Raw genomic sequence first — 11,893 nt, forward strand, 5'->3', positions numbered from 1 at the left:
TTTGTTTCTCCAAAATATTCTAAAAAGCAGTACTTCGGCAAATTCTCTCAATATTAAGCTAACACACGCATCGTCATTTCATAGCAGAAAGTGCAGCACACGCTGACTATAACGATAGGTCTCTCGAATCCAATTAGTATATTTTGCTGCGCCCTGCAAAAAAAAAAAAAAAAAAAAAAAACACGTTACAAATAATTAATTTAAAAAAAATCTCAAAAAGTAGCTTCTGACTTTTCTTTCTTAACCCTTTCATAAAACTGTACTTGACTACTGGAGACATACAAACCCTGACGTGGTTTTAGAACACAGAATAACAAAAATTTAATCCCAGAAAAAAATACTTTTTTTTTTTCTGTAAATGCTTTTTTTTTTTTTTTTAATGTTGCTTCTGAGCAGCATTCGGAATTTGCAGCATTACATTAAGTTAAACGACTGAAAGCAGGCACAGGTGCATTTCGAATTTCGCACAGTAGAGAAAGTTGTAACCGGATTTACAATATTTGCGCCTGCTTTTTCTTCTCGCGGTTTTGAGGCCACTAGTGCACGCCATAATAAATCACGTCCACTGCTTTTCTTTTTTTTTAATGAACGAATGATTTGTTTCGAAGATGCATATCAGCTCTCTGTTGCTAAGCGCAAGTGTCCTCGCAACAGAGATGCTAAATTTATTGAGGCGCTCGAAACACGGGGGAAAGAAACCTTTCTTGAGGTGTTGTCCCTGGGCAACGCTGGGCATTCGAGGATAAAGAATTGTGGTAACCAAGAAGGGATTGGAAGATTGGTGGAAAAGATCTAGGGAGGGGTGAAAATACAGATAAAAATAAGCAATGGGAACACTTTAAAAAGGGGGGGGGGAGGAGGGGGGAGCTGGGTTGGAACAAAAGTTAAAAAAGAAGGGATGACAAAATGTTAGACTAGGTGGCGCAAGCTGCTGCCCGTTACAAGCCGCAGCTTGGCCACCCAGGGGTGGCCAAGCTGTTGTGTGGCCAGGCTGCGGCTCTTCGCGTGTTAAAGGGGCCCTGCAATGACTTTTTGACTGGTTTTTAATTTGCACTGAACCTGAGCGTACTGAACGTAGTAACTTAATCAAAATTTTATTTTCTCAAATTTCGCTTTGTTTTAAAAGTTATAGGCAAATTAGAATTACAAAAACAAGCAAAAAATAACATCCTTCATGACGTCGTAGGTCCTGGCTTGAGTGGCCATGAACTAGAGCTTACCGAGCGCTCACCGCTGCCGCACTCCGTGTCGACTGCTCGAGAGGGCGCCGCTAAAGCACGTGTTGGATAGGCTGTATGAAGCGGGCGGCCAGGGCAGCTCGCATTGCAATTGCTGCGCGACTGAACACTAATTCGGCGTAACACTTTATTGGCCACAAACGACAGCAAACACGGGGTAAAGATCAGTTTAGAACGGGAGCCACTTCGGCGCTGATGGTCAAATCGCCAGCAGGGCCCGCGCCGAAGGCCTTCGGAACGCTCGGAACCGGTCGGATTCTCGAGCCGGTATACGACCGCAGCGCCGCCGCTTACATCCGGGACCTTTCTAGGCTCCTCGTTTGTCGTAGCCTCATCCCACTAGTGCTTTCTAGGGGTGTCGCGAACCGGCCGAGGTTCGAGTTCGACCAGGTTCGACTTTTTCGAACTTTTAGTGGAAATTTCGACGAACCTTGTATTGAGGTTCGACTCGTGTGCGCATGCGCGACAGGCTGACCAGTTGGCTTCGGATTGGATGGTGATGGCTAAGGGATGAATTAAGGGCACCGCTGATCGGTTATTGCAGTTAATACAGGACAAAAAAAAAATTAAGTTATTAACTTTTTCAGTAATTAGAGTTGGTTTCTTTTAATTGCAACTGTTCATAAACTGAAATAACCCTTTGCGTAAAAAAAATTCTCCAAACCTAGACATGCTTGTATCAAGGTCTGACCACACTGTCCATAAAGTCGAACCGGTCGAATCTGGTGAAAAGTTCGAAGGTTCGTCGAACCGGTTCGACCCAGCCGAACCCCAAAAGTTCGACCTAAAAATCCGGTTCGACAAAAGTTCGCGACACCCCTAGTGCTTTCTAGTATGCGCCGTTTTTTCCGCCGCTTGGTGGAGGGTATGTCGACGGGTCATTTCTTGTTTCCGTACTTTCTAAACTGCATTTGTTTTTTTTGTTTTTTCTGATATAAAATAGTGAACAAAAAGTACTTTCATACGTAATTGAAACGGTTCACGACACTTATATTTTGCGTCTCGACTAAAACGAAGCTTTTAGCGGCTCTGACCAGTAGTCAGCCCAGGACCTAAGACGTCACATTTTGCGCGCTTTCCGTGCCGCGGGTCGCCCTCGTCGGTGGAGGAGGTTTCCGCGTCGTCCGGTTAAAATATGACGCACTGATATTTAGTTACTCTCTCCGTGCCCGCTGGCTTGCCCGAACGCCAAGAGACGTAGAAACCGCAAAAAAGGTAGACGCTTAAATATGATTGCAGGGCCCCTTTAAAGTGCGGCTCGCGGCTCCCTCCCCTTTCCCCCTCCACTCCCCGCTTTCCCGCCTCCCTCCCGGTCACACGAGCACTTCACCAAAAAGAGTAAAGGAACGCGTTTTAAATTAAAAGACAGGTTGCGGTTTGCTAGTCTTGTGCTACTGCTACCTTACGTACGGTTGGACTGCTTTTGACTCGGATAGATTGTAAGTAGGTCGAGTTTCGTTTATTGCTCTAAACAAAAATGTTACCCACCCCTCTTCCCGCGGCTCTTGGAAGTTTCGTGGTTTTGTTGGCGGCTCTTAGGCCGGCTCAGCCTGGCCACCCCTGGTATAGTCGTTATTATCCATCCATCTATCCAAAACATACATTTGCGCCACCCGCAGACGCACGAATCATCCCCATGTCCTTTGTAAGACAGACGTTACTAACGTGGACAACATAAAATGACAAACTAGATTTTTTAAACAGAAAATCTGCCGTAAAGTGGAGATTTGGGCCAGTTGGTTCATTGCAAGCAAAAAGCGCCGAAAAAATACAGGGACACGGACGAAGGGAAACAGGACAAGGCGCTGTTTCCCTTCGTCTGTGTCCTGTTTCCCTTCGTCTGTGTCCCTGTATTTTTTCGGCGCTTTTTGTTTAGAAAATCTGCCGTATGTTTTAGTGAACGCTCCTGCCTTAGTGAACTGGTGCTCCTCGTTTTCAATTAAAACGGCTTCTTTGACACCAAATAAAACTTCAGAAAACTACAATAATATATTTCTAAAAAAAGAAAAACGCGAAAAAGTTGTAGTATGGAGTGCAAAAATAGCGCACAAAAAACGAAAAAAGAAAGGGAGACGCTTTTTTTTTTTTGAGCAATGCGGTAAAACAAAATTTTACACGTTTCTCAACATGAATTGCTTCATTGGGAAAGGGAGATGAATAATAATAAAATAAAACAACACGCATTTTTCCCTAAACCATCGCCACCCCAAAAATATCACAGGAAGAATACATTGCGTACTGAAGCTGATGCTTGCTCTCGAGGGCAAAGCAATAAAAAAAAAAAAAAAAAAAAAATCGATGAAGCGTGCATTGCGGTGTTTTGAACAAAAATCAATTTTGCTTTGTAGTCAGCGTGATAATCACCTTTCTTCATAAGTTCGTCCTGTTCGCTACTACCCATGGCTGGCTGCTGTCTATCGCGTTGTTCCTGGGGACGCTGTCTTCGTTCGGGTCTCCCAGTGGTCGCCGAAATAAAGAAGAAAAGCACCGCCAAGCCGAACAGCATCCCCATGACGAAAGCTTCACGGAGGGATTGAACAGTGAGACTCGCAGGATTCAGAAGCCGGCCCTTATAAAGAGAAGCGACAGGATCCGTGTCACAGACATACCCCTATTTGATCAACTGGCGATCGCGGTCCTCTTTGTGAGGGCCACAGCGCCGACAGACACAAGGGCGGGGGATCTTTCTGTGTCGGGGCCACGGTTACACTTGCGTTGGTGAATACAAAAGATACCCCACGCCTCTTTTGTTCGTCGGACAGACGGTTCCTGTTGGGAGTGTGCACAAGCTGGCAGGCAGAGCAAATACGGAACGCTGGAAGGACAATTTTAAATACTTTCGCATCGATATCTTGGAAATGCCAAGGTACGTGTCGGAGAAATAGCATGCAACCACATTATTTTATTGAAGTCATATAACAAAGATTGTTTTCTTATTTTTTTTATTTTTTTTAGTGTCCTTTTGGTTGATATACATGCGCTCTAAATGTGGCATATACCCCACATCTTCCAGCGTTATTCAAAAAGTAAAGTATACAAAAGCTAGCTCTCATTAACCATTCTTTATTCCACATGTAGATATACTCATACACAGTAGTATGTGTCACTGGTACGCATTACTTTTAAGCGTAGTCATCATGCTTGACCAAACATTTGTTCCAACGGTACACCAATGCATCATCCACGTCAAGGCCCTAAGCCACGTCATGACGGTTTCCTGAATTTCCGTATCGCTCGTGAATCGCCTACCACCCAGGTGCTTCTTCAATGGTCCGAAGAGATGGAAACCCCAAGGTGCGCAAGTCGGGGTGTAGAGAGGATGCTCCAGCTAGTACCTCCCACCTGAAAAGCGCCGCAACAATACACGCGTGCTGTTGGCTGTGTGGGGTCGGGCGTTGTCGTTTTATATTTCCGTCATGTTTTTTGTCTTCATGACATGACATTAGGACCGTGCACCTGAAAATTAAGTGGACGATGAATTTCTGATGGTGAGGCGCAAAAACTTTATAACATCACGCACTTTCACTTTTAATTATGTTTTTGACCCCTTGACCCCCCCGTTTTCTCCTCTCTACTGAAATATGAAACCACGGAACATCTTTTAAGACCGGCAGATGAAAAGGTGCTCAAGGCATTGCTTTTATTCCTCAACACCACCGGGTTAGTGGAGACTTTAGAGGGGGCTACCGACCGTCGGCTTGTCTAGCCCCATCTCTCCCAGACAGCTTTTCCCACTAGAGGATCTCCTCGGCGGCCGCCCCATTTTTTATTTACTCCTTCTTGCTATCTTTTCGTTCTCCACAATTCCCTTCCCCCTCCGACGGAGACAAGCATGCATACACAATGCAACTTACTTTGAGTGCTTTTCATGAAAATAAAAGCCCCCCATACTCCTACTGCTATCAAAAACTGCTTTAGATTAAGTCCATAAGTAGTCGACGCTACCAGCTAATGCGACCCATCAAGCAGCGCCAAAAGCACAAGTCACTAGGCCTATTTTGCTTATAATTGCTTCAGCGATGATAGAACACGCACGGAAGCATGACGAAACACCATGATGGTGCGATTTTGACGCTGTCGGATAGGCTCATCTGCTCGTAGCGTCGGACTGCGCATGCGTAGTACCAACACCTGGTATGGGCAAAGCAGGCTTGTTTGTAAACACTGTGTTGGTGTATACTTTGTTTACTACTGCTACAACTACGTTGCAAGAGCCGGTGCTATATGGGAATTTCGTGGAGACGTAAACATGGCACCGTGCCTCATGTAGCGACCGCACCAGCACCGCCCTTGATCGGGTAGGACGGGCTTTGGGTTCCCTTTAATCATCGGCCCACAGACGAAAGGGTACGTATTCCCCACAAGCTGAACGTTCGTACGTAGACTTTCTTTTAATCTTTTGACACGGGTTTGATATTTTCTTACTTTCAAATATTAAATGCACCAACAAGGGCACCTCTGTAGTGACAGTTTCTTTAACGGCTAGAGCGCCATTGGGTCCTCGGTGCAGTTGCGCAAGCTGTTGATTTTTAATGGTCGTTTCAAATCGATGCAAAGTTTTAAAACAACTTCACCACTGTCATCACTATCAAGTTCCCTCAGTTAGTGCCCAAACGAATGCAATAAGCAAACTAGTGTCAGTTGATACTAACTTAGAAATGCTTTCAAAACTCTCAATTTCCTACTATCTGAAAACAAGAATTCTTCAGAAGGTTGTCACTACATGCACAACACTTTTACCCTATCATCGCTCGCGCAAAGTGTAATCCACACGGCCTGATCGTGAAAATGAAACACGGTTCTTCGTTCCTAAAAAATAAACCAGGCATTGTGGAAAGCTGAAACTCTGAAAACGTGACGGTAGCTGTGGTGACGACAAAATGCTAAAGCTTGAAAACATTGCTGTAGAAATTAACCGAGACTGCGGTGTCGACCGAAAAATGAGCGAAAGGAATGGGGTCTCAAACACTGCCGACAAACACTGCCACAAAATCCATTTATATTGAGTTTAACTAAAAAGGGAGGGAAGAATCCCGAAAAGACGTTAAGGACAAAGCAAGCCCGGAACAGAAAATACAGAATTTTCGGGTACAATCTCAAACTGCATATGGCATAGACCAAAAGAGCGACCGCTTATGCACCGCAGTCTCAGGTAATTTCTAGAATGATGAACATACACCAGCTCACTCGCGCCCTCACGGTTTGTTCCGAGTACATAACGTCACCCACGAGAAATATTTCTCTATGAGCCGACGTCCATCTAAGCCTAAAGCTCATTAAAAAAATTAATAAATAAGAAAAACAGATGTTGCGTCTGTAGCATTAATTTCAGTGAAAAAAAAAATGACCGCGAGAAAGACTTTATTGTTTGCTTTCTTTCTGGCGACTTTTTTTTCACGAAATATTGTTTTTTGCCTACAATGTCATTTCTTTGTCTGATGAATATTAGGCTTAACATGACCTTGGCTCATCGATAATTTTTTTTCTTCTCGTATATTTGATAAGTGTTGGCGGTAACGCGTTACAGGTAACGGCGTTACCGGTAACGCGTTACTTTTTTCGGTAACGCAGTGACACACTCTTTACCTTTTTAAACCAGTAACGGGTAACGTACATACTTATGTTACCCGTTACTTCCTCTTCCCAAGACCTAAAAAAATTACACTTCATTTTGTTTCGTGTTTTCAGGAACCAAGCCATGCTAATTTCTGAGTATTTGCGTTTTTCTTTGCGTTCTTTCTCGTAAGTATTTAGGTGAAACCGTAAAAAAGATAAAAAAATTATGTTCAGTTTCTGCATCAACACAATGTTTCTTCAAATCCGACTACCAGTACCGTCAAAACAGTAAAACATATTAATTCATTATTTAAAGAGAGTAACGCAAAAGTAACGTGAGTTACTTTTTATCGATAATGGTAACGAGTCTTTTTATTTTTAGGTAACGTATGTCAATAACGCGTTCCTTTTATTTGCAAGTAACGAGTAACGTACTTCGTTACTTTTTTTTCGGTAACGCTTACAAGACTACTTTTGATCCAGGTAACGTCATGTTCTCAAACTTTCACATTTCGTCACCACTGCTACAGTCAGTTTCAGGTTCAGAAAATGTTTTCGAGGAAAAGGAAGCCTGAGGAGGAAGAAGCAGTTGGAACGCTGGAGAGAAGAGGTGGTTCCCATCTCTCCTCTTCACCATTCCATTTGTTTCCTCCTCGCCAGCCCTCCTTTCCCTCGAAGACTTTTCTTAGCCTTTACAGGCCCGTTCACACTCTTGCGACCGAGTACGACAGAGAGAGACGAGATCTGTTGAAACTTCTTAAAATTTCTTAGGACGAGTGAACACACTGGCATTTTGGCGCCATCTATGCGATGTCCCTGGAACTGCGTTTCACGAGAGCGAAGGTTTTGCGGGATTTCCAAGGTCAAATGTGCGTGACAAAAGTTTTTCGAGCCATGAAAGAACGGATATTGTGCGAGAGAAATAGAAAACATGCCGGACCGCCAAGTTTACACTTCTACCCAATAAATGGCACCAGTGTGTCCTCTTGTTGTAAGAAATATTAAGAGGTTCTAAGGCACCCGATTTTAAGAGGTCGCAAGAGTGTGAACAGGCACGTTCTCACAGGGTTTCAGCTTTCTGCAATCCGTAGTTCATGTTTGCCGGCCAGAAAACCGTGTTTCATTTTATTGTTTGAACCCTGTGTGTAACTGTTCTTCGCTTCTTCGTGTCAGTTTTTTGTGTTGGTGTTTCCCTACTTAGCCTTCCAAGGTTATAATGTATTCAACATTAAAAAAAATGTTCAGAGGGAGCATTTAAATTTGCCGACGTGGGTGGAGGAATGAAAACAAAAGAGAGGGTTAAAATCAGGGGAGGCTAGATCGCTGGAAAGAGATAGAGGGTGAAACGATCCAAGAAACGAAATTTTGAAAAAAGTATTGGCAAACACCAAATCTTAACGCTTAGGTTAGTGCCTCCGGGCGGCGGAGAAAAGCTCACCGGGGAAAAGCTCACTGGAGAAGAGCTCACCGGAGATAAGCTCACCGGAGAAAAGCACACCGAAAAACCGTCAGATGAGGAGAAAAGCTCACCGGCCTTTAAGCAAATGCGAAAAAAAGCTCACCGATTTTTTTTTTTTTTAACTTAACGGATTCTGCGTGAAGCGTGGCGCATTCGTCACTTCATTAAAAATATATTCTCTTTTTTGTAATATTCTTGAAGTTCATTGGAAATATTTACTAATTCCTCAGAAATTAGTAATCACCCATTCTGTATATTAATAAGTATGAAATCACAACATCCTACTCCGGTAAAAAAAAAAAAAAAAAGGCAACAATTTATGATAGCTGACAGTGCGCCGACGGTAGCGCTGTCAGATAAAGAGGTTTGTTTTTTGCAAGCTAATATGAATAGCGGTGTGGTGACCAGTGGTGCTGTGCCTAATATATAAGTAGGTACTTGTTGATGTAGTCAGTGTCGCCTACACTGTTTTTTTTTTTTGTTAATTTCACTAACAAAACTTTAGTTGCGAGAACAGCTTCGTCCTCTCGCGTTGGTTTTCACTCCCTCGTCGTCGTTTGAGCAGTTTTCATCATGTATAACGTTTACCAACTCGCTCTCTTCGCTACCTTACAGAAGACTAGTTCCTATATAGGTCACGAGGAACAAAGGTGTCTGTGTGCAGCTCTGAAGATCATGGGTGACTCACCGTAGAAGGGCACTAGCTATCACAAAAAGACAACGTGAGAAAACACCAGCACGAACGGCTGGAAAAAGTGCATGTCTGTGGAAGAAAGAAGCCTCGATATCCTACTGACTGTTTTATCCCGTTTTCAAAGGTTAACAAAAGCTTCAAAGAGATTTTCAGGCACCGCGTTGTTGCTCATGCGCTTTCGGATTTTCGGCATTTACAGTTTTGGTTTTTTAGGTTTTAGGCAGACATTATTAAGTTTTCGAACTTTTTCCTGTTCTTAAAGTTCATAAAGTTTTCAGTTCGGCTTTCGTTGGCTTACTCTCTGTGACTTACTCTCTAGAGAGTAAGCCACAGAAAACACTCGCCCACAATTATTAATTTGGAGGCCATATGCCCAATAAGATGAACAAATAATACAAAAAAACTACATTTTCTTTTTTACAAAGCTGACGAATTTTGATGATAATAAATTGTTATATGTTACGCATGGTTCAACAGCCTCCATGTAAAAAATAAGAAAAAAATCGGTGAGCTTTTCTCCGCATCCGCCGGTTTTGCGGTGAGCTTTTCTCCGGTGAGCTTATCTCCGGTGAGCTTTTCTGCGGTGAGCTTTTCTCCGGGATTCAGTGCCTCCAATGAGCACATTCCTACGGATTAGCAGTTTTAATGATAGCAAACGGAAATAAACAGCGCGCAATGATAGACAAGGACGAAAGGAAGGTGCGAACGATACAAACGCTGAACACACAACACTTATTGAAAAAACACCAAGGAAGTAAACCGCACTATCGCTTCAGCACGTCTCAAGATAGGCAATCTCTTTTTTGTGAAGAAAAAATGGAAGCCGTTTACAATTCCCTGTAACGCCGGTTAGAGCGCAGCTCTTGAGGAGGAAGATGGAAGCGTACTGAGGGATAGGTGACTCCTTGAGGTCACGTGACCGAAGGGGGCTCGCGTGACCTCGGGGGTCGCGTGACTTCAGGGGGTCACGTGAACTCGGGGGTCACGTGACCTCAGGGGGGGTCACGTGGCCTGAGGGAGTCACGTGGCATCAGGGGGTTACGTGATCTGAGGCGGGTCAAGTGACCTGAGGGGGGACACGTGACCTGAGGGGGGTCACGTGGCCTCAGTGGGGTCACGTGGTCTCAGGGGGTTACGTGATCTGAGGCGGGTCAAGTGACCTGAGGGGGGGACACGTGACCTGAGGGAGTCACGTGACCTCAGGGGGTCACGTGACCTGAGGGGGTCACGTGACCTCAGGGGGTCACGTGACCTGTGGGGGTCACGTGAGCTCGCGGTTACGCCGACGCCGCTCAAGCCGGAAACGGGCCCCTAAGGGCTGCGCTCTAAAACCGATGTTTGGCTGACGCATACATCTAGCCCCTCTTTTGTTATTGCATATGCTTCCAATAATTCTCTGGTAGTTTTATCTGTGCCCCTTCCGATGATGGTGATGTTGAATTTGGGCTGGCATTTACAAGCAGCACAATGCAGAGGCAAGTGACCCCCAGCGGTCGACCGGAGTGTCCAGTCATGTTCACGTGCCCTGTCATTAATGCATCGGCCAGTTTGGCCGATGTACACTCTTTCGCAGCTTAGTGGGATCTTGTATACCACACCAACCACACAATCAACATACTTGTTCCTGTACTTTACGGCACATTGGCTCTTGCCCCCAGCCTTTTCCGCAATTCTAGGGCAAAGTTGCGCCAACATTCGAGGTTCCGAAAAAACAACAGGGACGTCAAACCGCCCAGCTACCTTTTTCAAATTGTGCGAGAGTTTGTGCAATAATGGAGTACCTGGGGTCTGGTTGTGGGTCTCTCTTTTTTCTGACTTAACCCTCCCTTAATCTTTTTTAACAATGCTTGCGCCACTGCCAGAATAACTGATGCTGGGAAGCCTTCATCTGTCAGCCGCTGTACCCGTCTTACATTAAATGGTAGCAGGACTTTTCCAAGGCTGTCTGGAGGCAAGAGGACGCAATGCTCCTTTTTACGAGTTGAGTGGGCGGAATCGTAAGGGAGAAGACCCTTCTTAGAACGTGGTTTGGAAAGCCAACACACGTGACTTTCTTCCAAATCTAGTCTAAGGTCTAAAAATTGGAGGTGTGCCCCATCCTGTAGTTCATGGGTAAACCTCAGCCCCCCAGAATGCTGAGTGACCCCATCCAACACTGCTCTTACAGCCCTGTTTTCAGAGGCACCTTCAGACCTTCTTGTAACCACCAGATTATCGTCAACGTATTTCCGTTTACCATGAACCAACTCGCCTACATCACGACACTATTTTAATGATAGCCCTGAATTCCAAAAGAAAACAAGAGCAGCGGTCGCTGTCGCACAACAGCAGGTTTCTAAACGGGTTACTTTTTTATGACTGTCATTTTTATTAAAATTTACATACATACTGCTTCTTGAATAATGTCATTCATTTAGTACACTTCATTTTACCTTAATTAACATGAACTACAAAGGCTAGAAGTGCTACTAAAAGCCTTGGCTGGTGCCTCTGCTGCAAGAGCAGTCGTACAGAAAAAATGTGATCAAAGAAAAGCTCACACTTGTAGTAGCCTTGGCAGTTAGCACATGTAAAGGTGAGACAAAGTACTATAGGCGTATTCTGAAGAGTTGTTCTAATTTAGGCTTAAATCTACATGTTCACCCACAAAATTTGCTATTTGCAGGAGATTAAAAGTAATTCAACAAAAGTTTGCTTTGATCAAATGTTAGTACGAATACCAACATTTGACACGCAAAAAAAAACTACTCTTGGTTTTGTGAATCAAATTCTGCAGAATTACCCCGACGGGCATTAGGCGTGAAGTCGTAATCCCAGATTCTTACAAATTGAGTGCAACTGCCCTTGAGTAATTCACAAAGGACCGGAAGCACGCAATACTCAGTTAACCTTTACAAAAGAAAGCACTTAACTCTGATTGAGAAGCCAGGCACCAGATCAGCTCTT

This window comes from Ixodes scapularis, unplaced genomic scaffold (assembly GCF_016920785.2).
Source record: "Ixodes scapularis isolate PalLabHiFi unplaced genomic scaffold, ASM1692078v2 PGA_scaffold1__304_contigs__length_218370807, whole genome shotgun sequence".
NCBI lineage: Eukaryota > Metazoa > Arthropoda > Arachnida > Ixodida > Ixodidae > Ixodes > Ixodes scapularis.